The 27,789-nt window shown below is 36.2% G+C and overlaps 1 long non-coding RNA gene across 1 annotated transcript; it reads right to left on the reverse strand.

Moving 5' to 3' along the window:
- Positions 1-2,042: 2,042 nt before the first annotated feature.
- Positions 2,043-20,454, reverse strand: LOC149787286 (uncharacterized). Its single transcript, XR_016425146.1, has 2 exons — positions 20,373-20,454; positions 2,043-7,422 (listed from the first exon to the last, which is right to left on the reverse strand). It is a non-coding gene; the product is annotated as an uncharacterized LOC149787286 (long non-coding RNA).
- Positions 20,455-27,789: the final 7,335 nt, after the last annotated feature.

Below are 27,789 nucleotides of genomic sequence, written 5' to 3' on the forward strand. Positions count from 1 at the left end.
TCGTGTGTTGATGTGCAGTGTTCCAACGTTTTAATGGTATTCACTGGAACAACAAAACCGACTTGTGGTAAAGACAGGGCTAATGTGTAATCAGCTATGCTAGTTTATAAACACACAAATGTATATAAAGTGAATCCACATTATAATCTTGTTGTCAACTGCCAAAAACTAATAAATCAGGTGAAAAAAGTTGTTACAATAATATTAGTCTAACCAACAGATTAGGAATTCAAGACTATCAGCTTTATGAGAGACACAGCAGTATCTGGAGTGTCTTTAGTACTGAGTCTGTAGCATCGTCTTTCTATCCAGCTGTCCATTACTATATCTACTCCTAAATCTCATAGCAAAACATTCAGTAAACTTGGTAGTCTTCTTGTCCTTTAATGACCACGTCAATGTGGGCTATTAGGATTGGCTAGTCTTCTTGTTGTATAATGACCATGTCAATGTGGGCTATTAGGATTGGCTAGTCTTCTAGTCCTATAATGACCATGTCAATGTGGGCTATTAGGATTGGCTAGTCTTCTAGTCCTATAATGACCATGTCAATGTGGGCTATTAGGATTGACTAGTCTTCTTGTCCTATAATGACCATGTCAATGTGGGCTATTAGGATTGGCTAGTCTTCTTGTCGTATAATGACCATGTCAATGTGGGCTATTAGGATTGGCTAGTCTTTTTGTCCTAAAATGACCATGTAAATGCGGGCTGTTAGGATTGGCTAGTCTTCTTGTCCTATAATGACCATGTCAATGTGGGCGATTAGGATTGGCTAGTCTTCTAGTCCTATAATGACCATGTCAATGTGAGCGATTAGGACTGGCTAGTCTTCTTGTCCTTTAATGACTATGTCAATGTGGGCTATTAGGATTGGCTAGTCTTCTTGTCCTATAACGACCATGTCAATATGGTCTATTAGGATTAACTAGTCTTCTAGTCCTATAATGACCATGTCAATGTGGTTTATTAGAATTAGCTAATCTTCTCGTCCTGTAATGACCATGTCAACATGTGCTCTTAGGATTGGCTAGTCTTCTTGTCCTGTAAAGACCATGTCAATGTGGGCGAGTAGGATTGGCTAGTCTTGTCCTGTAATGGCCATGTCAATGTGGGCAAGTAAAAGAGAGTAACCTTGAAAAGAGGTTGCAACCATAAAAAGGCATAGGCCTCATTTTCTTTCCTTTACATGAAGAAATATGAAATAAACTTGCTTACCTTTACAAGCGATCAGTTTTATAGACCTCCTGGGATTAAAATTTGCTACTGATTTTGGTTACAAAATGAACAAAATTTCACTTTAAGCTTCATGTATAAATGTTTGGTGGCAATATCATGGATTGTATTGTTGTTGCAGACATAATTATTTTATCAACATAAAAGTTGATAAAAAAAATAGCATAAAATATTCTCTTCAACTTTTTTTGCACTATTTAACACTGTGTTTTGACTACAAAAAAAGACTTGAGTTGGTAATATAATCTGAATTCTAAAGCATTCAATGGCCAAGGGTGTATGAATGTATGTGATTGCATCTATTCTAAAGCATTCAATCACCAAGGGTGTTATGTGATGGTATCCATTCTAATGCAATTAATGGCCAAATGTGTATGTGATGGCATCCATTCTAAAATATTCCATGGCCAAGGGTGTATGTATGTGATAGCATACATTATAAAGCATTCAATGGCCAAAGATGTATGTGATGGCATCCATTCTAAAGCATCCAGTGGCCAAGGGTGTATGTGACGGCATCCATTCTAACACATTCAATGGCCAAATGTGTACATGATGGCATCCATTATAAAGCATTCAGTGTTCAAGGGTGTATGTGATGGCATCCAGTCTAAAGCATTCAATGGCCCAAGATATATGTGATGGCATCCATTGTAAAGCATTCAATGGCCAAAGACGTATGTGATGGCATCTGTTCTAAACATTCATTGGCCAAGGGTGTATGTATGTGATGGCATCCATTCTAAAATATTCAATGGCCACTTAGTAATAACTCTCTCAAACACACATATACAAAAAAGTACAAATTCCCATATGAATCTTTTAATAATATGAGGAATGCAATAGCAGCCAAAATAATAGTACATGATCACACAATAAACAAAAGTCTAGGTGTGAAAGATGGCTCCATAAACACCATGATTAGACAAAATTAATAGTTCATCATAACACAAACAGAACAAGTCTAGATATGAAAGACTGCTCCCCACACAGCATGAAAAGACAAAGTTTTCATTGATACAATAGAATATTGCCAGAACATGAATAAATGTTGCAAGGTACTAATTTTATGGCATCATAAAGTTAGATGGACCATACATATTTACAAAAAAGAACAGGCAAAGGACAAATAAAATGATGTGGCAACAAAAATGCATAAAATAATGTGAGCTAGGCAAGAAGGTAAATAATGATTACTGCAAAAAAAATTACAACCATGTGATGAAATTATTGTTCTGAGTTTGAAAAGGTAAAGTTTACATACATATTAAATATTATGAAATGAAAATTATCTCAAACAAGAACCTTGAGTATTGGATCAAACTTCTGGTTACATGTCTAATAGCCAAACGCAAGAGCAATTGGCATGTCATACGGGCTACTAGGGTGCTTTCTTTACAAATTTCTTCAAATTCTGTTATCTCAGAAAAAGTCATTTCAATCTTGTTCCATTTTAATTCTCTAGTCTTATATTAAATGGCAGATCCATATTTATTTAAAATTAATATGCCTTTATATCTAGTGTTTTCTACCAAATTAAAGGAAAATGGATGTTAAGTTTGGAACAAAAGGTATTATTTGTGAGGGATTTATTTACATTTCTGAGAACAGACTAGTCAAACATGAAGGCCAATCTAATAAACTAATCATCACTTTCTTTACAATGTGTGAAGTCTAAATTGAAATTCTCACAATAATCTTAATTTTCATTGGAATGAAAAATCATCTCACTTCTAAAACATGTATGGTGGTATTTCAGAAATTAAGATAAAATGGAATGTTTAACATCTCCATCAACCACTGGCACATTGCATGATCACTGCGTTCATCATTCATATATGTAGGCACTAGTAGTGCATTGCTTACTCTGGACATTACTGACCCTGAAGTATCAATGACCCTGACCTTTGATACAGACTCTGTTATTCCTCTTTCAGTTACATTGATCCTGACCTTCTGACCTCAAGATCAATAGCTGTCATTCTTTCTGCAAGAAGAACTTGCCTTTAAAGATATGTGCTGCAGAAATGAAGTCATTGTGCAGTAAAGGAAACGCAGACAGTGTTGTAGCATAATATGCTCTATCAAATAAGAGGCAAATAATAAATATCAAACATGCAAGATAAATTTTGACAGGTGTCACAGAACCCATTACCTACTTACAAAGACAAGCAGATGATACAGTTCATGTCATTTTTATCTTATTGCAAATTTCAAATAATAACAAAATTGGCACATTGTATCACACCTACAAATGGAACTGTAACAAAAGCAATTTGTTTCTTAAGAAAATACAACAATAAATCATTGTATTTTCTTGAAAAACTTGATTTTATGTCAAAATGTACCCCATGTATAAATAGTTTTCTATGTAGGCACTACTTTGGCAAGGCTGAGTCTTCAAATATTGACCGACAGGTCTCAATAGCCTGGACCTTTGCTCAAGGTATGAAGTCTTGAACTAAACTTGACTGTAGAAACCATTATTTCTTTATTAGATTTACTTTAAGCTTTTGACCAATAATTAAAGGTTGGTTTATTCCCCTAAGCACAAACCATCCACAAAGCTGGGTGAAAGACCTAACTCTAGAACAGAAATTAATTTCCCAGATCCATTTTTCTTTGAGTCACAATGACCTTGATCTCACAATCAACAGTCCTCATCAAATGTTCTGTGCAATCTCTCCAAAATTTGGTCAAGGTATGTGGTCTACAAATGAAGTTATTATGCAAAAACATTTTTCTGCTTTCAGTCAGTAACCTGAACCTTAAACTAAATAGTCTTCTTTCTTACCCAACATGCAACTGCTCCAGCGGCCTGGTGGTTAGAACATCCGCCTCAGATGCGGAAGGTCATGGGATTGATCCCTGGCCAAGTCATATCAAAGACTTACAAAAATGGTACTAACAGGTGCCTTGCTTGGCACTCAGCATTGAGAGGTTAGTGTTAGGACTGGTCAGCCTGGTGTCAGTTAATGTGACTGGGTGGGACAAGAATGCTACATGTCTGCAGCATGATGACCCAGTGCTAGACATCACTATAAACTGCGACACTGCAGACATCCTAGTGATATGACTGAAAAATTGTTAAAGCTACGTTACAAATCCAAATCACACACACATGCCCAACATGCAAGTCATCCAGAAACCTTGAACACTGACTATAAAATCAATAAGCTTCTTCCCTCCCCCTAAGCACATGCCATTTATAATGCCTGGTAAATGAAGATGGTAGCAAACTCAAGTTATAGCAAAGAAATGAAACTGGGAACAGCTGGCCAGATAGTATCAAAACAAAAATGAAAAGCTAAAATTATAAGAATGTATACAGATAAACAGTCCCACTAATCACTTAAATAGGGACAGGACAACAGTGACGAGAGATAAAAGTTTATATCATAAACTTTCTTTTATCCTTTACATTACACACACTTACTTATGTTTCTACATAAAGAACCAATGGCTCATGAGTCTTTATTTCCCATGAATGCTTATTTTCCATACAGGCTTATTTTTTTTATATGTGCTTATTTTCTATGCATGCTTATGTTTCATGTATTTGCTTATTATCCAGATTTTACAGTACTGTATAATGTGTGTGTGTATGTCTATTATTTACATTTTAAACGTAGCTTAACAATTTTCCAGTCATATTGCAAAAATTTCTGCAGTGTGGCAGTTTAAAGTGATGTCTAGCACTAAGGCATCATGCCACAGACATGAATCATGATGTCCCACCCAGTCACGTTATCCGGACACCAGGCCAACCAGTCTTAACACTAACCTCTTAATGCTGAGCGCCTAGCGAGGCAGCTGTTAGTACCATTTTTAGATGTCTTTGGTATGACTTGGCTGGGGTTCGAACCCATGATCTCCTGCATCCAGGGCAGATGCTCTAACCACTAGGCCACTGGAGCGGTCAGTACTGTATAATAAAAAAGGACAATAGTACCATGAATTGTAAGACAATAGTACCATTAGAAGTTTATTCTAAGATAATAGTACCATGAATGGTTCATCATAAGACAAGAGTAGCATGAATGGTTCATTATAAGACAATAGTAAAATGAATGGTTCATAAGACAAGAGTAGCATGAATGGTTCATCATAAGCCAAGAGTACCATGAATGGTTCATTATAAGACAATAGTACTATGAATGGTTCATCATAAGAGTACCATGAATGGTTTATAAGACAATAGTACCTTCAATGGTTCCTTATAAAAGAGTACCATGAATGGTTCTTTATAAGACAAGAGTACCATGAATGGTTTATCATAAGACAATAGTACCATCAATGGTTACTTATAAGATGAATGTACCATGAATGGTTCATTGTAAGATGATAGTACCATGAAGGGTTCATATCCCTAGTTTAATTGGCCTTGGCCTCTAATATGACAGCAAGCACCTCCAAAACAGGCAAACATTATGTGTCTAAGTTTGGGCTTTAATGATTTCAAATCGCTCTTACCGCCAGAAAAGGTAAATCATGCTTTTGTTGAACTGAAACAGGATTATTTCATTAGCAAACAAACCTTAGTATTGCACAGTTGACTCTTGAGATTATTGACCTACAGGACTTATTGACCTTGACCCTTAGTCTTAAAATGAACTTATGTATGGAAACCATTATTTTCTTAGCAGATTCACCATGACCTTCAAACCCCAAAGGGTAAAAATTTCTTTCTAACCCAGAGTGTAAGATATCAAAGTTTAGTCATATAATGTTCTCTGGAACAATATTATTATTTGTACAAAACATATTTTTCTTTCAGTCACAATGGCCTTGACCATCTGACCCCAAGATTAATAGGCCTCCTCCATACCTTATCTGCAAACTTTCCACAAACTTTGGTCAAGGTATGTGAAAACTAATGTTCATATGCGAAAATCATTTATCTTCTTTCACTCACAGGTACTCTGATATCAGATCCCAATATCACTACACTTCTTTCTTACCCAATGTACAAGTTATTCATAATACAGGTTTACAATGCACTAATGATAAGACTGTATAGAAACCATTTTTCTTCTTTTAAATCACAATGACCTTGACCTTTGACATATTGACCCAAAAATTCATAGGCTTCTTCATTATCCCAAGTGCAAGCCATCCACAAAGTTTGGTAAATGTAGATGAACCAAAAGTTAATGTATGAAAAAGGATAGCAGACAGACAGATGAACAGGATACAAGTATCCAATTACTCCATGGTACACTTATTTCATAAGCAGAAATACAAATACATCAACAATATTATTACAATATTAAAGGCAAAGATAAAAGTTGTTAAATTTGAAAACAACAATTTTACTGGTGTCTTGAAATAAAATGTTTTAGACCACATTTCCATCACGTCCATATCACTACAAAGAATAAAATATCAAATTAGTATGCAGTCTCTTCCAACGGTGGATTTTCAAGTATCTAACACTAAGCTTGCATCATATATATATATATATATATATATATATATATATATATATATATATATATATATATATATATATATTGTGCGCATTGACAATTAAAAAGAGTAAAGTATTTAATTAGTAAGCAATCTCTTCCAGTGTTGGATTTTCAAGTATCTAACACTAAACTTGCATCATATATATGCTTATCCACAATTTAAAATTCCAAATCATCATATATATTAGAAAATCTTCCACAATTTCTAATTCTGTGTACTAATATGTAAATAAATATAAAAAACAAATAACAAAATTTAGATAAATGGAAGTTTCTGATTATACAATGAACAAGTGTTTAGTACAAACATTTTTAGTGATAAACAGAACCAATGTTTGAAGAACATTTTATGTGCATCGTCTTTTCTCCGTCGTCAGAGATTGAAATAATTCTGGCCATCCGAGTAAGTTCAATCCACATTTAACAACATTCACCGGAAAATCTGGACCTTTTCATAACTGATCAACATCTATTTCTATTTATGTTCAGTTTTTTTTTATATGACCCTGTTAATACAAAATCATCGGTATTGGTGGCACATAATCAGATGAACGAGAGCTTATTATAAAGAACAGCTTGTAAAATACAACATAAAAATGTTAGAATACACTAAGCTAGCACACTGCTGTGGATGCCATTTCAGTCTGATCAAAGACGTTATCTTGATGTGACTGTCGGCTGACTGCCTGGTGACTGGGACTCTTCAGTGATGGCACTGGAATGGAAAAAAAAGGTGACCTATTAAAATCATTCTGAAACTCTTATTCCAATTTTCATTTCCAATTTGATTGTTTGTTTTTTTTAATAAAAATATATAAGGATCATATTCAAACACTTTTAAATTTCAGTTACTAATACACACATATATGAATTCAACTTCATCCTTCTTTTGAGATCAACTAAAAGATTGAGCATAGAGAAATGAAAATAAGTGATGTAACATGATGAAAACATGAATGTGTAGTTAAAGGTTATGTTCAGCAATAAGTTAATTGTAGACTATTAATTGCCATTTTCTCAGCTGAAAAGGACAATATCTTATCCAAAGTCAGCAACATTGTTAACCATAATTAGCTATTTTCTCAGCATAAATAGACAATATACTATCCAAATCAGCAACATTGTAAACTATAATTAGCTATTTTCTCAGTAGAAATGGACAACATCCTATACAAAGTCAGCAACATTGTAAACTGTAATTAGCTATTTTCTCAGTGAAAAGGACAATATCCTATACAGTCAGCAACATTGTAAACTATAATTAGCTATTTTATCAGTAACAATGGACAATAACCTATACAAAGTCAGCAACATTGTACACTATAATTAGCTATTTTCTCAGCTGAAAAGGACAATATCATATACAAAGTCAGCAACATTGTAAACTATAATTAGCAATTTTCTCAGTTGAAATGAACAATATCCTATACAGTCAGCAACATTGTAAACTATAATTAGCTGTTCTCTCAGCTGAAAAGGACAATGTAATATACAAAGTCAGCAACATTACAAAATATGATTTACTATTTTCTCAGCAGAAATGGTCATTATCCTATACAAGGTCAGCAATAATAAAACTACATTTACTGATGGGTTTTCTAAGAAATGGCAATATATATATATATATATATGCTTATCAATGGATTGTTAAAGTGTTTACACTCTGACATGCAATATAACTAGTAAAAATAAATATGTTATCTTAATAATGGTGTACAGGTACATATTAAAAAAATGCTGACACAAAGATCCAAAAGAATGAATTATAAGCCTTTGTTGTGAATTCAGGCTTGAGTGAACTATCACACCTGTAAATCAGATCTCATTCTGATCAGAATGGTAAAACTGTCACAGCTGTACAGTGATTCATATTTCATTCCAATCAGAATGGTAAACTATCACAGCTAATTCATATTCCATTCCTATCAGATTTGAAAACTATCAAAGCTAATTCATATTTCATTCTGATCAGAATGGTAACACTATCACAGCTGTAACTCATATCTCATTCCAATCAGAATGGTAACATTATCATAGCTGTCATTAAAAACTATCACAGCTGTAATTTACATCTCATTCAAATCAAAATGGTAAACTATCACAGCTGTCAGTCATATCTCAATCCAATCTGAAGAAGTAAAACTGTCATCTGTAAAGATAGAAAACAAAGTTTTGCACGAAAATAAGCAGCAAGTTAAACTAGTTTTCCAGAAAATTCTCAGCAGGAGGCATAGATCTTAACTGCTGACAGATCAGGTTGTGGCTCACATGGGAATCTGGAAGTGTTACAGAATATAAAGTGCAAAAATTACAGAAGTTTCACCTCATGAATCACATCTATGTCTGCTTTGATTTTCATGTGAAGATGAATAGGGTATTGGTTAAAAAGTATTCTGACCTGACAGTAATGCAGCCATTATTGCCATGTGCAACGGAGGGAAGAATGTGAAACCAACCTTTAAAAATCTTTGCAATGTCCCCCGAAAAAATATAATTTTACTTCCACCATCATATATTTATTAAATATTCCAAATGCATATAAAAATGAAGTAAACTTTTTCAAAAAAACATAACAATCTTTGCGCAAGAAGAATGAGTAAACATTTTAAAAAATCATTATATTTGAGTATGGCTGATGTCACAAAATGGCAGATGTAAAATTGGCCAAAAACCTACCTGATCATGTATACACTAAATACTGTACATGGAATCAACTGTAATCAGATTTAGAAGACTAGAATATGCTGTATAAATTTTCATAAGGACTGGAGGGCAGAAAATGGAAAAGTATGATAATCAGATTAGGGATTTGACTTGGTGATAATGTCTTGAGTGCTTTTTGGTGTCACTGTTAAAGGAAGGAATAAGTCCTATATGTTGCTAGTAGTCTCTGCATATCAGTGTTGGCTATAGCTGTTTCTAATCTTACATGTGTAATACTTTGGCCATAGTTATGTTTCTAAACTTGCATATATGATACATTGGCCATAGATATGTTTCTAATCTTACATGTATGATACATTGGCTACAGCTATGTTTCTAATCTTGCATGTGTGATACATTGGCCATAGCTATGTTTCTAATCTTACATGTATGATACATTGGCTACAGCTATGTTTCTAATCTTGCATGTGTGATACATTGGCCATAGCTATGTTTCTAATCTTACATGTGTGATACATTGGCCACAGCTATGTTTCTAATCTTGCATGTGTGATACATTGGCCATAGCTATGTTTCTAATCTTGCATATGTGATACATTGGCCATAGCTCTGTTTCTAATCTCGCATGTGTGATACGTTGGCCATAGCTATGTTTCTAATCTTGCATATATATGTTAGCCATAGCTATGTTTCTAATCTTGCATGTGTGATATGTTGGCCATAGCTCTGTTTCTAATCTCGCATGTGTGATATGTTGGCCACTGCTCTGTTTCTAATCTTGCATGTGTGATACGTTTGCCATAGCTCTGTTTCTAATCTTGCATGTGCGATACATTGGCCATAGCTATGTTTCTAATCTTACATGTGTGATATGCTGGCCAGAGCTATGTTTTTAATCTTACATGTGTGATATATTGGCCATAGCTATGTTTCTAATCTTGCATATGTGATACATTGGCCATAGCTCTGTTTCTAATCTCGCATGTGTGATACGTTGGCCATAGCTATGTTTCTAATCTTGCATATATATGTTAGCCATAGCTATGTTTCTAATCTTGCATGTGTGATATGTTGGCCATAGCTCTGTTTCTAATCTCGCATGTGTGATATGTTGGCCACTGCTCTGTTTCTAATCTTGCATGTGTGATACGTTTGCCATAGCTCTGTTTCTAATCTTGCATGTGCGATACATTGGCCATAGCTATGTTTCTAATCTTACATGTGTGATATGCTGGCCATAGCTATGTTTTTAATCTTACATGTGTGATATATTGGCCATAGCTATGTTTCTAATCTTGCATGTATGCATGGTCGCCCGCAGGATTTTTTGCAGGGTGGGGTCAGTCAGTCATGGCCGGGAGAGTTAGTTGCGTAGTTCTGTGCGTAAGTGGTCTGAAACTAAAGCTAATATTTACTAAGTGTTTAAACACAATCTTGTGACATATTTTCAGCTTCATTTGCATGATTAAACTTGTCGGAATTTTTATATATATATTTGCAGTATGATTTCCAGGGGGGTCACGTGACCCCCCCCCCCGACCTATGCTGCAGGTGCCCATGCATGTATGATGCTGAATACTTTGTATTTTTACTTTGCATAAGACATATTAAAGCAAATGTCAGAAGAAAGTTTATTGTTATGTTGTTTGTTATTTTCTATCTTTCCAATTTCGTCAGGAAATAAAGCATTCATCTATCAAATAATAAATCTTCTTTAATATAAAAATATTTCTTGATCACACCTACGTAAAATAAGTTGTGTTGGCTTGGGCTGATTTTTAACATGGTCACAATTATGAAAAATAAGTCATGTTCGCTTGGTTTGGTGTTTAACTTGGTCACAGGGATATAGTTGCCCAAGTCCATACTGACTGGAAGAGTTCAGTCAGTTTCTGTGCCATTTGTGAGCTTCCAGCTTTGTAGTTTTAAGTCGGAATAAAATTTTTCTCTATAACAGTTAGTATCATTAGCTAGATGAAATTGTTCTTCTGGAAATTTCCAGTAGAAAATCCAATTACCAACATAATGCTCTGTTTAAATATGCAATTATTTCATCCAGTCAATTACTCCAACATTTTTCAGCAGGCATTTGTTTTACACGTGAATGTTTTCATTCACTTTCAAAAATGTATCTCTCTCTTAATATGTGTTGAAGTTTAGCAAAATTTAACAAATATTTTATTTTCCTAGAATACAAAATGAAAATTTAAAAGGAACTTACAGCATTGTGAATTAAATCCCATATAATCCTAAAAGTTCTATCACAAGTCCAAAAGTACAGTGTTCCAAATGAATTCCAGGTTTTGAATGTGCTGATGAACCAACAGACTCAACTGTACCAATGTTCCAACAGTCTTGATGTATCACCATGATATTATCCACAATGAGTCCTCAATAATCCCAAACTAATGTCTTCATTCAGAAGGTTAATGAGCACTTTCTAATTCCAATGAATAATTTGAATCAATAATTCCTCTCAAATTATAACTGAACACAACTAAATGTGATTCTATTAGGCAGGTGTAAATATAGGAATGAATAATTTTGATGTAAATAACCATACATACATCCTAACTTGACCTATTCATAATAACCTTTTCTGAAAAAAACTCCATGGTCTTAATGGAGAATTACCCCAAACTGTGAACAACTCATTTCCAGATTCTCCTAAGGTCATAACAAAGGCTGGGTCTTGAACTCGAACACAAGTATTGTTCAGAGCACAAACTGGCACATATCTGGAAGGGTTTATTTTTTAACATATCTGTGCAACTTTTCTTCTTTACATTTTTTAACTTTTTTTGCCTTAAGTTGGCACCATATAGTACCATTGTGCTGAGGTGCTATAAAACACTACTGTAATACATATATCTACTGTTGACATTACCCGCTGATCAAGAATTTACATCTATTCATCTTTCCACCAACTTCTAAAAAATAGTTTCATTATTACTTCAACACAGTGTGGCTTTATATTTCTGTGTTCATCTTGTTTACCTAACAAGTTTGGCAGCATTTTCAACTATGAAATGCTGAATTAGTTTTCAAAAGGAACAACTTCAAACCTGTCATATGACAAGCAATCATAATGTCAAAATTCTGAATTGTCATATTGCTCCAAATTATTGTCATTCAGACACCCATGAAAACATAATTTTCAATATTCAAGCTGATTAAAATCATGACACAGAACAATATGTAAATGTAAAGAAAAAAGAACAATATTTAACTGTAAAGAAAAACTTTACATGGCACAGAACAATATGTCAATGTCAAGAAAACCTTTACATGGCATAGAACAATATGTAAATGTAAAGAAAAACTTTACATGGCATAGAACAATATGTCAATGTCAAGAAAAACTTCACATGGCACAGAACAATATGTAAATGTAAAGAAAGACTTTACATGGCATAGAACAATATGTCAATGTTAAGAAAAACTTTACATGGCATAGAACAATATGTCAATGTTAAGAAAAACTTTACGTATCACTCACCAAGAGTTCAAACAAAATTTGCAAACCTGTGTCAGACATTTATTCCAGAAGAAGCAGTCAATCCTGCATATTAATAATATCAACATGCCATAACTCCAATGTATTCCCATACTAACCCTAATCCTATGCCCTATGCCATCAGGTAACATTAAAAAATCAACTCCAGTGTATTCCCATCGTGACCCTAAACCTACCCCATCATCTTATATTATAAAGGTAACTCCAATCTATTTCCATCCTAACCCCATCCCATCATCTGTCATTGGAAAGTTAACTCCAGTGTATTCCAGCGTCTTATATTAAAAAGTTAATTCCAATGTATTCAAATCCTAACCTTAAACCCACCCCATCATCTTATACTGGAAAAGTCAACTCCAATGTATTCTCATCCCAACCCTTACCCCTATCCCATAATTTACCATTGGAAAGTTAACTCCAATGTATTCCCATCCTTAGAACCCTAACCCATCCCATGATCTGACATTAAAAGTTAACTCTAATGTATTCCCATCCTAATCCTATCTCCTTTCCCATCAAGCTACCTTAAAAAGTTAATCCAATGTATTCCCATCTGAACCTTCAACCCCATCCCACCAACTTACATTAAAAAAGTTACTGGTAACTCCAATGTATTCCCATCCCAACCCTAACCCCTACCCATCATCTGACATTGGAAAGTTAACTCCAATGTTTTTCCACATTTAATCTTTACTTCAAGTTTTGAAGTTGTAAAACAGCCTTGGAATTACCAATATGCTTCAAATCAAAAAATCCTTCTACCCTTTAATGTTAGTATTGCAAATGTCAGCTTCCTATTACTAAGGGGGCAGGGGCCAGTTTTTATGTACAAATTTAATGCCGCAATCAGCGACCTAGTACAAAAAATCATAAAAAATCAAATACACAAGTAAGGTCAAAAAGGTCCATATTTTTAGATACCTATATTAAAACAAAGCATAAGAATAGTATTCACTTGAGCAGAGAAGTTAATGGCAGTTCATAACAAAAGAAGTTTATGAACCCCAACCCCTATTTTATACATGCATTTTTCACATCCAAATGCCATTTTTGACAGCATGTGGTGCTCACAGTGGAAACGCAAGCTCTTTCCCTGGATGAAAATTTTGAAAAACTTTGTCTACTAAATAGTCTGATGCAATTCAGAATAGTTGTCATCCAAGCCGTTTTTGAGATACTCTACTTGCCTTGAACCCACCTGTCTACTGCTATGGGAGGCTAGCTCTTCTTCCTAGCCAACTACTGGTATTTCACTATCAACATACTGCAGAGTAACTATGGAAGGTGTACATGCCTGATATCAATTTCAAGAACAACACAAGCCCGAAACACCCAGTTCACATATATATCCATAACTATAAATAGTAAACAATAATAGCTGCAAAAGTCACACCATAGCCTTAAGTTAAGAAATTTGCCAGGGGCCAATTTACGAAACTGGACCCTGCCACCTAAAGAATTTGGCTGAAAATGGTTTATGTCAAAAGTTGTATACATATCACATATTTAGACATTATCTAGTACAATGGTATAAAGGAAAGCTTTTTGTGCACAAAACTAAAAATGGTATTATGCTTTTAAAAAAGTTACCTCTTTCTGGCAAAAAGCACTGCATTATTTATATTGTGAATTATGACTGACTGCATTTCTTGAAAGATTTCATATTGTTTGCAACCTACAATGCTTTTGGTCTTTGTTTACCACCACAGCATCAGTACAAAATCAAAATTCCTTTACAATGTTTCATGAATGTCAAGAAGAGATCTGGAAGTTATAATTTTAGGAGGGAATGACAGAAATGATATGTTACTTGTCAGTGACAGAAGTGAAAAGTTTCTATAAACACTTCTAGCAAACTTAAAGAAATCACACATTTAAGTAAATCATGTGCTTTAGAAGTACTCTTAGACTGATATGAAAGAAGCGGTTCCTAACTTTTCATTATCATTCTGGAGATGCTAATAGCAGCATCAGTGTTGTGTCAGTGTGTGTTGTGGGGGGAGGGGGGGTAATCGCAACACAAGTCTAGCTAGTCTGGAAAAGTCAAAGTTTAATCAATTAACACTAGACAATGCTGGAATATTGATATACTGATGTGTGGGACCCTAAAACTTACAAAGTGACATATCAGATAAATTCATTGATACATAGACAATGAAATTGACCATACATATACAAATTACTCAATACAATTTAATATAGAAATTTCTTCTCAGACACCAATTTACTTACAATTGACTTTAATGTTTTCTGGAGTTTACAAAATCACAGTAAATAATAAGATACGGTATAGAACAAATATTTACAGTGGAAAATTCAGTTCAAGGTAAAAAGCATTTCACCAGCTTGGCCTTTGATAAGCATATACCATAAAACAACTCCTGCAGAAGCTAAATTTGTCTGTCAAAGTCACTCTCTTGTACACTTAGATCAGAATGAGTATCTGGATGAGATTGAAGCTATTGTTTCCTTCAGCATGACTAACCGATTAATCCTAATCTCTTAACATGCAAACTGAGACCTCCAAAAAGAAAAGAAACAATTGATATTGATGTACTTTTAACATTCAGTGAAAACATAAGACTTTCAGAGGAGAAACTGTATGTGTATTGTCAAATGCATGAAGCTGCCACTTAATTTTAAGCTTTTCCCCCTTTGTTAACTGAACCTAGAAATTTCAAAATATATAGATAACATTGAAACATTTTCTATTATCACCCAAGAGTGAGATATGAATCTCTTATGTCAACGTCAGAGTGGGGTCATGAAGGTAGAAACTATGTTGGTGTGCTAAAACTTTCATTCTTCTCACCAAAATATAGCAATCAATATGCCATATGCATCATTATTTCTAAGACCGTTCCACTGGTGACATTCAATATTCACAACAGTATGTTTATGTATGATTCCTCTGAATTCTATCTGCTCCTGTGGAGTTAAATTACTTTAAAGAATGCATGTTGACATGCTATGCAATTGTTTAGGTGTGCTGTATTGAAATGTGAATATTATTCATAAAAATAGGGGTGCAAACCTTGACAGCTACAGAAAGTGCAAGACAATATATTATGGTTACCATTTTGTTCCCATATTTAGTAAGTTAAAGTCCAAAATATGCTACTTTGTCATGATGTAAACAGTTCTCACATGGAGGTACAAAACACAGTTACCTCCCTCTCCAAAGAGCATTACATACAACACTATGTGATATATGGAAAATGGAAGGAAATATAATGAATCTAATGCATAAAAATTACTTAAATATACACAAAGAAACAGAAAAGTATAATAGATGTGGCTGACTGCACCATCAAAAAATTATCAATTTTCCTTAAGGGGGCAGGGGCCCCTTTAAATTGAGCTTCTTAAAGATTAGAAGTGTAGAAATCTAAGAATATGAGGACACTTACAAACCAGCCTAAATGGTCCTGGCCTTTTTATTTCAAGGTACATACACCTACCTGTGAGACTGATGAACGAGGTTCGACTTAAGACCATGATAGTTAGATTTTGTCTCCCCTCCCATTACATTTAGTGGGTCATGTGACTCAAGAAGCTGGTTGCCAGGTTGGGAATGCGGTTAAAGTGCTATTGAGATGTAAATCTGGGCAACTTCCAAAATGACTGTCCAAGTAAAGTAGGAGGAGTTACATGAGGCCACCTACTGGCTGGTCTGAACCTTCTTTGAGTCTAGTGGTATGTCTGCCCGGGTGTGATACAAACTAGGTGTCTGACCATGATAGTTCCAATATGTCTCTCCTCCTGTGTTACAGAGGAAACTCCCATTGTCCAATTTGGGCATTTTATAATTGGTCAAAATGTCAGTCACACATATCCAGCATATATTACAAATTCTGAAGATCTGGAATCAACATACACAACTGTAATGAACTTAATTTAGCCACATGTGTGAGTGATTATTTTTGTGAACAAATAACTTTCCACATAAATTTTTTAGATAGTTCCCATATTTAGCTGAACATGTAATCAAGTGTCTGCCCTTCTTTGCCTAAAGCCTATATTCAGCACCAGATGAATATTTATGTACATACTGAGTTTGAAAAGAAACTGAGACAATAACTCCTACATTTAACTGACATTTTGTCTGAATCCAAAATAAAAATATTTACTCAAGACCCCTAAAATATCCTTTAACTAGATGAAGCTTGGCAGGGAGTGAAGGGTATCATTAAGCACCAAATTATATTTTTAAACAACAAAAAAAAGGATTAATCTGCTAGCTTTATTAACATCAACAAATATTATCAGTATGCATGGTCTTTCAGTAAACGTCTTTCAAATTACCATCTCCTCCCCCTGTATTCATTCAGTAAACGTCTTTCAAATTACCATCTCCTCCCCCTGTATTCATTCAGTAAACGTCTTTCAAATTACCATCTCCTCCCCCTGTATTCATTCAGTAAACGTCTTTCAAATTACCATCTCCTCCCCCTGTATTCATTCAGTAAACGTCTTTCAAATTACCATCTCCTCCCCCTGTATTCATTCAGTAAACTTCTTTCAAATTACCATCTCCTCCCCCGTATTCTTTCTGTAAACGTCTTTCAAATTACCATCTCCTCCCCCTGTATTCATTCAGTAAACGTCTTTCAAATTACCATCTCCTCCCCCTGTATTCATTCAGTAAACGTCTTTCAAATTACCATCTCCTCCCCCTGTATTCATTCAGTAAACGTCTTTCAAATTACCATCTCCTCCCCCTGTATTCATTCAGTAAACGTCTTTCAAATTACCATCTCCTCCCCCTGTATTCATTCAGTAAACGTCTTTCAAATTACCATCTCCTCCCCCTGTATTCATTCAGTAAACGTCTTTCAAATTACCATCTCCTCCCCCTGTATTCATTCAGTAAACGTCTTTCAAATTACCATCTCCTCCCCCTGTATTCATTCAGTAAACTTCTTTCAAATTACCATCTCCTCCCCCGTATTCTTTCTGTAAACGTCTTTCAAATTACCATCTCCTCCCCCTGTATTCATTCAGTAAACGTCTTTCAAATTACCATCTCCTCCCCCTGTATTCATTCAGTAAACGTCTTTCAAATTACCATCTCCTCCCCCTGTATTCATTCAGTAAACGTCTTTCAAATTACCATCTCCTCCCCCTGTATTCATTCAGTAAACGTCTTTCAAATTACCATCTCCTCCCCCTGTATTCATTCAGTAAACGTCTTTCAAATTACCATCTCCTCCCCCTGTATTCATTCAGTAAACGTCTTTCAAATTACCATCTCCTCCCCCTGTATTCATTCAGTAAACGTCTTTCAAATTACCATCTCCTCCCCCTGTATTCATTCAGTAAACTTCTTTCAAATTACCATCTCCTCCCCCGTATTCTTTCTGTAAACGTCTTTCAAATTACCATCTCCTCCCCCTGTATTCATTCAGTAAACGTCTTTCAAATTACCATCTCCTCCCCCTGTATTCATTCAGTAAACGTCTTTCAAATTACCATCTCCTCCCCCTGTATTCATTCAGTAAACGTCTTTCAAATTACCATCTCCTCCCCCTGTATTCATTCAGTAAACTTCTTTCAAATTACCATCTCCTCCCCCGTATTCTTTCTGTAAACGTCTTTCAAATTACCATCTCCTCCCCCTGTATTCATTCAGTAAACGTCTTTCAAATTACCATCTCCTCCCCCTGTATTCATTCAGTAAACGTCTTTCAAATTACCATCTCCTCCCCCTGTATTCATTCAGTAAACGTCTTTCAAATTACCATCTCCTCCCCCTGTATTCATTCAGTAAACGTCTTTCAAATTACCATCTCCTCCCCCTGTATTCATTCAGTAAACGTCTTTCAAATTACCATCTCCTCCCCCTGTATTCATTCAGTAAACGTCTTTCAAATTACCATCTCCTCCCCCTGTATTCATTCAGTAAACTTCTTTCAAATTACCATCTCCTCCCCCGTATTCTTTCTGTAAACGTCTTTCAAATTACCATCTCCTCCCCCTGTACATCTTATGCTTCTACATAAATTTAAGAATTGTTCATTGAAAATCAAAATTAAATTATTCAAATCTTATTGCTGCACAATGTATTGTGCTCCTCTGTGGACAAACTTTAGTGAATGTATGAAAAGAAAACTAATAATTGGTTATAATAATAGTCTTCATTTTCTATTAGGCCTTTCAAGACGGAACAGTGGGGGGCCCCGAGTGGCTGAGTGGTCTAAAGTGCTCACCATTCCAGATCACTGCCATCTCACCTCTGTCTGCGTGTGTTCGAGTCCAAGGCTCGGCTAGCGTGGGTACGTGGGAAAGCCTGCCAGTAGCTTCTCGTGGGTCGGTGGTTCTTCCCTGGGTTTTCCAGGGTTCTTCCTCCACCAGTTATACTGGCTGCCATGTATAGCCTATCTTGTGCTGAAAAATGGCGCTAAACCCTAGAACAACAACAACAACAATGGAACAGTGCCTCCAGCATGTTTGTACATTATAATGTATTTAGTTTTGATGAAGTAATGAGAAAGTATGTATTCTCAATGATGACAAAAATATCTAATTGTATATTGAAATCTCTGTGGAACTATGACATTTGTTTGAATTCTCATAATTATTAGCAGATGGAAAACTTTGCTGCCTAATTTCATTCTTAAAAATGTAGAACATGTAGATGTGTCTGCATACTTGTACATAATATATATATATATATATATATATATATATATATATATATATATATATATATATATGATCTTTTATGTTAGCAATACTTTTACCTTATATCTATATTTAATTTAGATGTATGGACTTTGTAGTCTGAAATAAAGAATTCTTATCTTATTTTATTAAAATCCTCTCCGAGTCTGAAAATTGGTGCTCATTTCTGTTCTGCTACATAAGCTCTTGTTTTTCTGGGCATGGCTATTACGTACTTTGACATGGCTATTATGTACTTTGAAAATAAATTTTTTGCAACAACTGGACGTCTCTGTCAGGACACATTGAAAGTTTACAGAAGTTGCCGCATGAATCCAGCTGCAGCAGCAATAGGTTTATTTCTTCTATATTATATGCAATATTTCTAATACTAGCAGACAAAAGTTTTCTTCACACTTCAATGCTTAACTTTCTTACTACCGCGAACCGTCTGCCTACGACGAACAGCAACGAATGTAAAAATGGTGTGGTGCCTCTACACCTAATTTTTTTTTAATTGGGGGTTGGAGGTGGGATTTCATCTTTACAAATATTAGCAAAACTTTAATCACCTAATGACATTTTGTGGTGTCACGCGTAATGTTTAAACCATATAGAGGATCAAGATAGATGTAGATGAAATAGTTCGCGTGGGATTTTAAATGACACAGTGCTTTTATCGTTTCCCTGCACGTTCGAATCACCCAACCTCATTTGCACTAATAGACCATAGCAGACTATTTTAATATAATTTTTCACTATTTATTTAGTAATAAATGCATTATTTTCTCCACCCAATGAAAAACTAAAGCCATTAATACCTTAACTGCCTATCGTATTTGTTGTTTTTGTCAACATTAGTTTTGCCTTTCCCTTCCATAGTGTTCAAAGATTCAAGGGACGTAACCCTAACCTGTCCGAGTTTCTACTCTTCGTGTTACGTTACAACATGGATAACAATAGTTATAATTGTTGTACTAATTTGTTAAAATCAGTATTAATATGTCATTATTACATCAAAAGTCTACACAATACGTGAAGCATATAGTAAACACCATTAAAAAAAAGCATTTCAGGCACAGGAAACATTTAAAATAATGCACCTAAAAAAGACTGACCATTTAATTTTCGGGGAGGGGGGAGGAATCACGTGAGATCCGACTCCTAAATAATAATTTAACAAATAATTTAATTCTCATGAATGAAAGTAAAATTATTCGCTGAAGTTTTTTTTTTTTAATTTTCACTTTGTTTTCTAGCGAACAAATTATTGTTGAATTTTATTTACATTGTTAGTTTCACTTCTTATCTTTTACATAGTTTAGGACCATAGAGTGGTAACTGAAATTGGGGGCTCGTCCGGAATACGAATTTTTAAAAATATCTCAGAGACATAAAAAATTATTTTCGAAATTTAAATCCATTTCAATTTCACACATCGAATAAATCTTTGGTTAAATAAACAAACATTCACAATGTCGTCTAATTTCGAGAACTTCGTTTCAGATCCTATCCAGAAGGGGTTCGAGTCTATGAAAAGGACGAGTTGTGTGAGCTTGTTAGACATTATGATATTTTGGAAGAAAAAGCATCTTTAACATAGCTGGAAATTTAAAGATCATTTTGGTACAGTATTTGGTGGGCAATAACATTTTGAATGATAGTGCTTTGGGTTTGATTAGTAAGTCTGTTTTTTGTTTTGATAGAAAATTAAAGGAATTATGGTTAATAAACCAGATGGAATTGGAATTAACAAAACTTCAGCTTCAGAAAGAAAATCAAATTTAGAAAGAGGAAAAAGAGAGGCAAATGCAGAGAGAGAGAGAGAGAGAGAGAGAGAGAGAGAGAGAGATGAAAGGGAGACGCAGATGCAGATAGAACGGATGAGAGGGAAATAAAAATACAAATGTGGGGATAAGAAAGGATAATACAATATATATGAAATGAATTAAACCTGGAAGGCGAATCACACACACACACACACACACACACACACACACACCTTACAATTTCAGGTACATTAATATAATGTTATTGCCCTCTTAAAAAAAGAAGTAGATTAATACTTTCCTCATTAGATTGCTGAAAGCTTGAAATGACCAAGGGAGTATTGGATTTTGAAATTACAGAAAGCTTGCGAATTCTACATGTTTGTTTCAGTACAACAAATTGCTGATTGTGATGTGGTTAAGGACTGTAACTTAGAAGATTATGAGTTGGTATCCGAGGTATATCGACAAAGGTTAAGAGTTGTAGAAAAAATGGACAAACTCATGTCAGTAGTGAAGTGGGTCACCCTAGCGTCAATGGGAATTAGCATTACAGACCCCCCCCCCCCCCGGGTCACTCTAGCGTCAAGGGAAAATTAACATGGAGAAAAATCGTGGGTCACTCTAGCGTCAAGGGGAATTTAACATGGAGAAAAAACCCTGGGTCACTCTAGCGTCAAGAGGAATTGAATATGGAGAAAAAATCTTGGGACTGTCTAGCGTCAAGGGAAATTGAATATGGGATTTTTTTTTTTTCAAAAATAAAAATTTTTTTTTTAAAAAAAGGGGTAGGCAATTGAAAGTCATTCTCTTTTCGATAAATATGGGTCGCCCTGAAAAGGGCCTTTGGTTTTTCTTCTTCTTCTGCTTCTAATTTCTTCTTTTTCTCAACCAACTTCTTATTTTCTCTCCTACACTCTTTCTCTTCTTTTCTTTCTCCTCCTCTTCTTTCTTCTTCTCTTCCTCCTCTTCTTTCTTCCTCTTCTCATTTTCTTCTTCTTTTTCAATTTTTTCATTCCATTCTCTTATCCTTATCCTTTCCTCTTCATCCTCCTTCTCCTCCTTTATCTCTTTCATGACACCACTTATTATGTCCTTTACTTTTCTTAAATTATTGATCTCCATCTTTACTCGATGGGGACTATAGGAATAGTGGACTTCATTGAGTCTCACTAACATCTGCTCCATCATTCCTAAATTGTCCAAAACGTCTTGTAATTTTTGCATTTTGTCAAGGTGGTTCGAAGCCATCTTCTTTTTTATTCTTTGTAGAATGGTTTGAACGACGAATACTGTGTGTTCTTATACGAAAAGCGCGGACGTGAAGGAAAACATCCCCCAAAACATAAAATTGATATTACCTAGATCATGACCAAACAACGCGCGGACGTGAAGGAAAACATCCCCCTACTTTCTCATTTCATATAATAAAACCCAAACTATACTCTCCACATACGCTAAGAAACATTAAACTAACCCATAATCTACTATTCACACAAACTTACGTGAGTAGTTACAAACACAAACACACAAACACATACACTCACATTATTAAAAAAGAGTCAGTGTTTATATTCACACTACTCTACCTACACACATTGGCAAATTGAATGTTATTTCTTTTCTAGAGTATTGGGTAGCCCTGAAAAGGGCTGTTTTTTTGGAACTTCATGGACACCTGGTTAATGATGACACCTTCCAGGCCTGGCGCCACATACACATCTTGTTCTCCAGTTGCTTTTTACTTTTTTTGGGGAGAGAGCAGAGGGAGGATAAATAGCTTCAGAATCCCAATTTTCTGTTTCTGGGATTCTGAAATTTCTTCTCTCCTTTTCCTCCTCTTCTTTGTTTCTTCTCTCCTCTTCCTCTTCTTTGTATCTTCTCTCCACCTCTTCTTTGTATCTTCTCTCCTCCTCTTCTTTGTTTCTTCTTCCCTCCTCCTCTCTCATCCTTCCCTCTTCGACAATGGCCTCCGCGGCCAGTTCGTTCAACAGGCGCCTGGCATATTCCAGATGCACATGAAGTTCCAACAGTTTCGTTAGTCTGGTGTTCATTCTCGTGTTGATCAATCAACAAGGGTAGCTGGACTGCCGAACGAGTTTCAATTTATAGTGAAAGCGCGGACGTGAAGGAAAACATCCCCCTAAAAACATAAAATTGATCTTACCTAGATCATGGCCAAAAAACAACGCGCGGACCTAAAAGAAACACTCACTCACTTTTTTTTATACTTCCCATCACTATTCTAAATTTTTTTCATTAATCACTTCAATATACTATCCACATACGCAAAGTAATCTAACCTTAAATCTACTCTCCCCACACCTCAAACACCAAAAGAAAGACATGATCTTAATCTACTATCCACACCAACGTACGTGAGCACTTACTAACGCACAATCCTATACACAAACACATACCCTCACACTATAAAAAAGAGTTAGTGTTTATATTCACACTACTCTACCTACACACATTGGCAAATTAATGGTTATTTCTTTTCTTGAGTATTGGGTAGCCCTGAAAAGGGCTGGGTATTTTTTTGTTTGCTATGGCAATCTTTTAGTTTCTAAGAATGCGATGTCCTCTGAGGATAGACTTTCTGGCGATAGGTCTGCTTCTTCGGAAAGAGAAGAAGAACTCTTTGGTGTCGATACGACAATCGACAAAGCCTCTGTCAGGTTCAGGTTCCTGCTGCTGATGCTGTTGTTGTTGTTGCTGTTGCTGCTGTCTCTGAAGTCTGTACTTCTCTGTCCATTCTTCTTTCTCCCTGTTAACTTTTTCTCTGAAGAGCTCTTCTATTAGGTCTTCAGTGACTTTTAACATTCTCACATTCTCTATCTCTTCAGCTTTCGGTATCAGACTGTGTCTGACCCTATGCAAATTCACGTAGGCTTCGTTGAGCTTAGCTAGTTTGGAGCACATCTTCGTAGGAGGATGAGTCGACAATGGATGGTTAGACTGGAAACTTCCCCGGTTCTTAAAGTCAAAGCGCGGACGTGAAGGAAAACATCCCTCCACGGTTTTCGAGCCGGAACGTTCAATGAGTGACATGAGAGGGATAGTAAGAAGTCAAAGAGCATGAATCAACATTCTTATAGCCAAACAAACGACAAAGGCATTTTTTCAAAACACAACATTTTTTATTCAAAAATCACTTAACACTAACCAACAACTCTAACATTTTTAACAATAATCCAACAATATAACATCAAACATTTTTTTTCAAATCACAAACATTTTTTTTCTAATCACAAACATTTTTTTTCAATTCACACTCTACTTTAAACAGGGTTGACAACGTTGTGAATGAAATTGTGATTTCCACTGTTGGAAGTCATTAGGCCATTGATGGACACTACGTTTCCTAGCTTGAGACAAAAGATAAGCATAATGGTCACAGAACCATCGATCTACTTTCACATCATTTCTTGAAGAAGAACGAGGATCAAAATGAGTCACTAAATGTTCTAAGGAATAGCCCAGGCTGCGATGATGCAGAAAATACACGCAATATTGTCCACACACCAAGGAATCTGTACCTTGTAATTTCACATTATTGAATCGGGTGGTCTGAGCATTTCTTCTCATAAAGTCGATGATATCGTCTTCCAAAGGGGGCAATCCGTACGAATCGAAATATTCCACACATCCTTCTTGAGGAAAGTAGACGGCTACCCAGTGGGTTCCTGGGAGATGACTGTCGTCCGTGTTGATCACGTAAGCCAGATGGTCTTGAGGTTTGCGATCAGGGAGTTCATCTTTAGCACAGACGACAGGATTCCAAGAAGCCGTATACGAACTGTGGTTCAAAAGGTAATAAAGTTCCCAGGTATCCATGTTTTGTGTGGTTTTTTTTCTTCTTCACAGGTAATAATAAGTCATCAATTCGATCCTGACTTTTTGCTTGAAAATGTCTGACAAATAACCGTTTCTTCGTGTCGTCTCCTCACTCTGATTCAGGAGAGCTTCGATGCGATCGATCTCTTGAGTGGTTAATGGTGGACAAGAATGTTCACGCAAGTCTTTATACCACTGATGCAACACGTCTTCGTCCGAGTTGAGACTTCAAGCATCGTCCAGATACTCGTCCAATTTTTCTTCTTGACTCAGCATCAGGCATTTATCGTGTTGAATTTGACTGGGATGATCGTTATGACATCCATAGCAATCTTTCTTGATCAATTCCGTCATTTTTTCGACCAAGTGTTTGGCAAAACAGGAGACTAAATGGGCTTCTTGTTCTGACCATCTTGACTTCATCATGATCACTTCTTCTTTTTCCATGGTCTTCTCACATTCCATCTCCAAAGTTTCTCCACTAGGTAAAGAGGGATAACAGTCTTCCATAGCTTCTAATAGTCTAGAATGACTTCTCTCAAACTGTTGATTTCTATGGTATTATCGAATTCTGCATACAGGATGACGTTCACTGTCTCGTCCAGTGGCTTTGCAAACTGAAGTTCCACACGAATCTGGCCAGATTTTATAGGGTGGAAATGTCACTCGTCGCTGCCTTGGTCTGGAGTGAAATCGAAAGCCCACAAAGCGTAGCCTCCTGCATAATCCTCGTACGTAATGCCGTCACTGGTGTTGGTTCCTAACTGTCCCGTGGCTTCGTACAGCGACAAGTACGACCTCAAGTAATTCTTCTTGTCAAAGTTAGGTTCGAAAGGTCGGGTACACAAGGTCTTGCCATCGCGACTGACTTCGATCTTGGACACGCCAAAGTGTTGAAAGTAGAAAGGATTTTTAGCGATAGCTCTGTTGAAGGCTGTATTCTCGACCATACCAACGATTAAACGTTTGGGTAACTGTCCTTGGAACAGATGATCTTCGATCATGGATCGCTGTCCCCTAGGAATGGTGAAGGTTTTCACTTCCACACGTCGGATCGGATACTTGGCGGTCGCTCTGCTCAACGTCTGAGTGATGTCGTTTCCCACTTTAGGTAACACTTCCACACGGCGTACGTAGAGTCTGGCTTCTTGGATTTTGGTTTTGTAATTATCGTCACTATCAGCTATTAAATGGAAAGCGGTACTGCTGCGATTCAGTCTCAGGCGGACATCCACCCCGTTCAGCAAATACTTTTCTTGCAACCACATGTCCAAATGCAAACGATCCATCAGTTCTAAACTGTGTCCGTCTTTGATTCTGTCTCTTCGTTCTACAAATCCCGCATTGTGGTCTTTGGCTGTATCAGTTTTGAATGTTTCAAATTCGCCTGCATCGTCAGCTTCCCATACCACACAGGCATTAAGATGAGTGTTCTTGGCGTCTATTCCGTACGTCAAGAGATTTTCCAGGTAGGCACGATAAGGGTAAGTATCCATGCTGCTACTGACTAGTTTGTTATTCAAGTACAAGTCCACTCCGCTAAACAAGGAATGCATGAAATTGTTGACGGGAGCTACTGGCTCAGTGTCTATAGCATTTCCATCCTTATCTTGAACTTTGACTTTCAAGTACAAGTAACTGCTATTCAGATCGATGTAATCTTAGGGCTGTCCTTTGATTTCAAACTCGATGGGAGCGGAATCGGTCAATGAGGAGACGGGATGAAATTCCACCCACTGGGATTCTTGCATGGTCATCATCTTGGGGGGCATGGCAAACAGATCCAGTTCCGACTTGGAACAAGCGCAAGACTCTCGGTGCATCATTTTTTTCTCTTTCTAAATAATCGAAAACGTCTAAGTCTCGAACGGTTCTTCTTTTCTTTGTCTTTCTAGCTTTAGACGTGTGAAGTCTGGTGAAAGGGTGTTTTCTTCGTCGTCTCTTTCTGCCTTGTCCTTGCTGAATGCCTGGCTCGGTAGCGTGCAGGGCATTTATAGGTGTTTCTCGGCGGCCCAAAATGTCTTTGCCCGTTTGCAGCAAGACATTTTTGCCTGCCGTCATGAAGGCTTCTTTAGGGTTTTGTTTGTCGATAATGACATTTTGGAGAAATTCTTTGCCTTGCGTCAGTGCCGCATCTTTCAAGGCGTGCAATCCGCGTGTCACCATCGGTTTCAAGACTGGGGCCACCGAACGAAATTCCGATTTTAACATATCTCCTAAACCGTGTCCGCGCTGCCGAGCAACCCCTCGATACACTGGATTCATGATTTACGAGTCGTGAGAGAACCGTTTTCGAAAATGGAGTTTCACCGTGACTTTTCCTTTGGTGAATGGAATATTTTGTCCTAGATCTCCTTTTATAGCAATGTTGACCGTGTCCAAATAAGACTTACTGACGGGCAAATAGTGAGGGTGTACAAATTCGCGGTGGACATGATAAGTGTTCCCACCTTCCTGGTCACTGGTCGTGGTACTATCCACTTTGAAAGGAATGACACGCAGTAACGGCACAGAGGTGTGTCCCACCACGTTATACTCCACCACATCGGAGTACACGAACATCAAATTCAGTCCTTGGTTCAGTTCTACAGGGAATCGAAAAAACTTGTAAAATTCCGTATTGCTGTTG

Source organism: Sinohyriopsis cumingii, chromosome 12, assembly GCF_028554795.1.
Source record: "Sinohyriopsis cumingii isolate HCF-2022 chromosome 12, ASM2855479v2, whole genome shotgun sequence".
NCBI classification, from domain to species: domain Eukaryota; kingdom Metazoa; phylum Mollusca; class Bivalvia; order Unionida; family Unionidae; genus Sinohyriopsis; species Sinohyriopsis cumingii.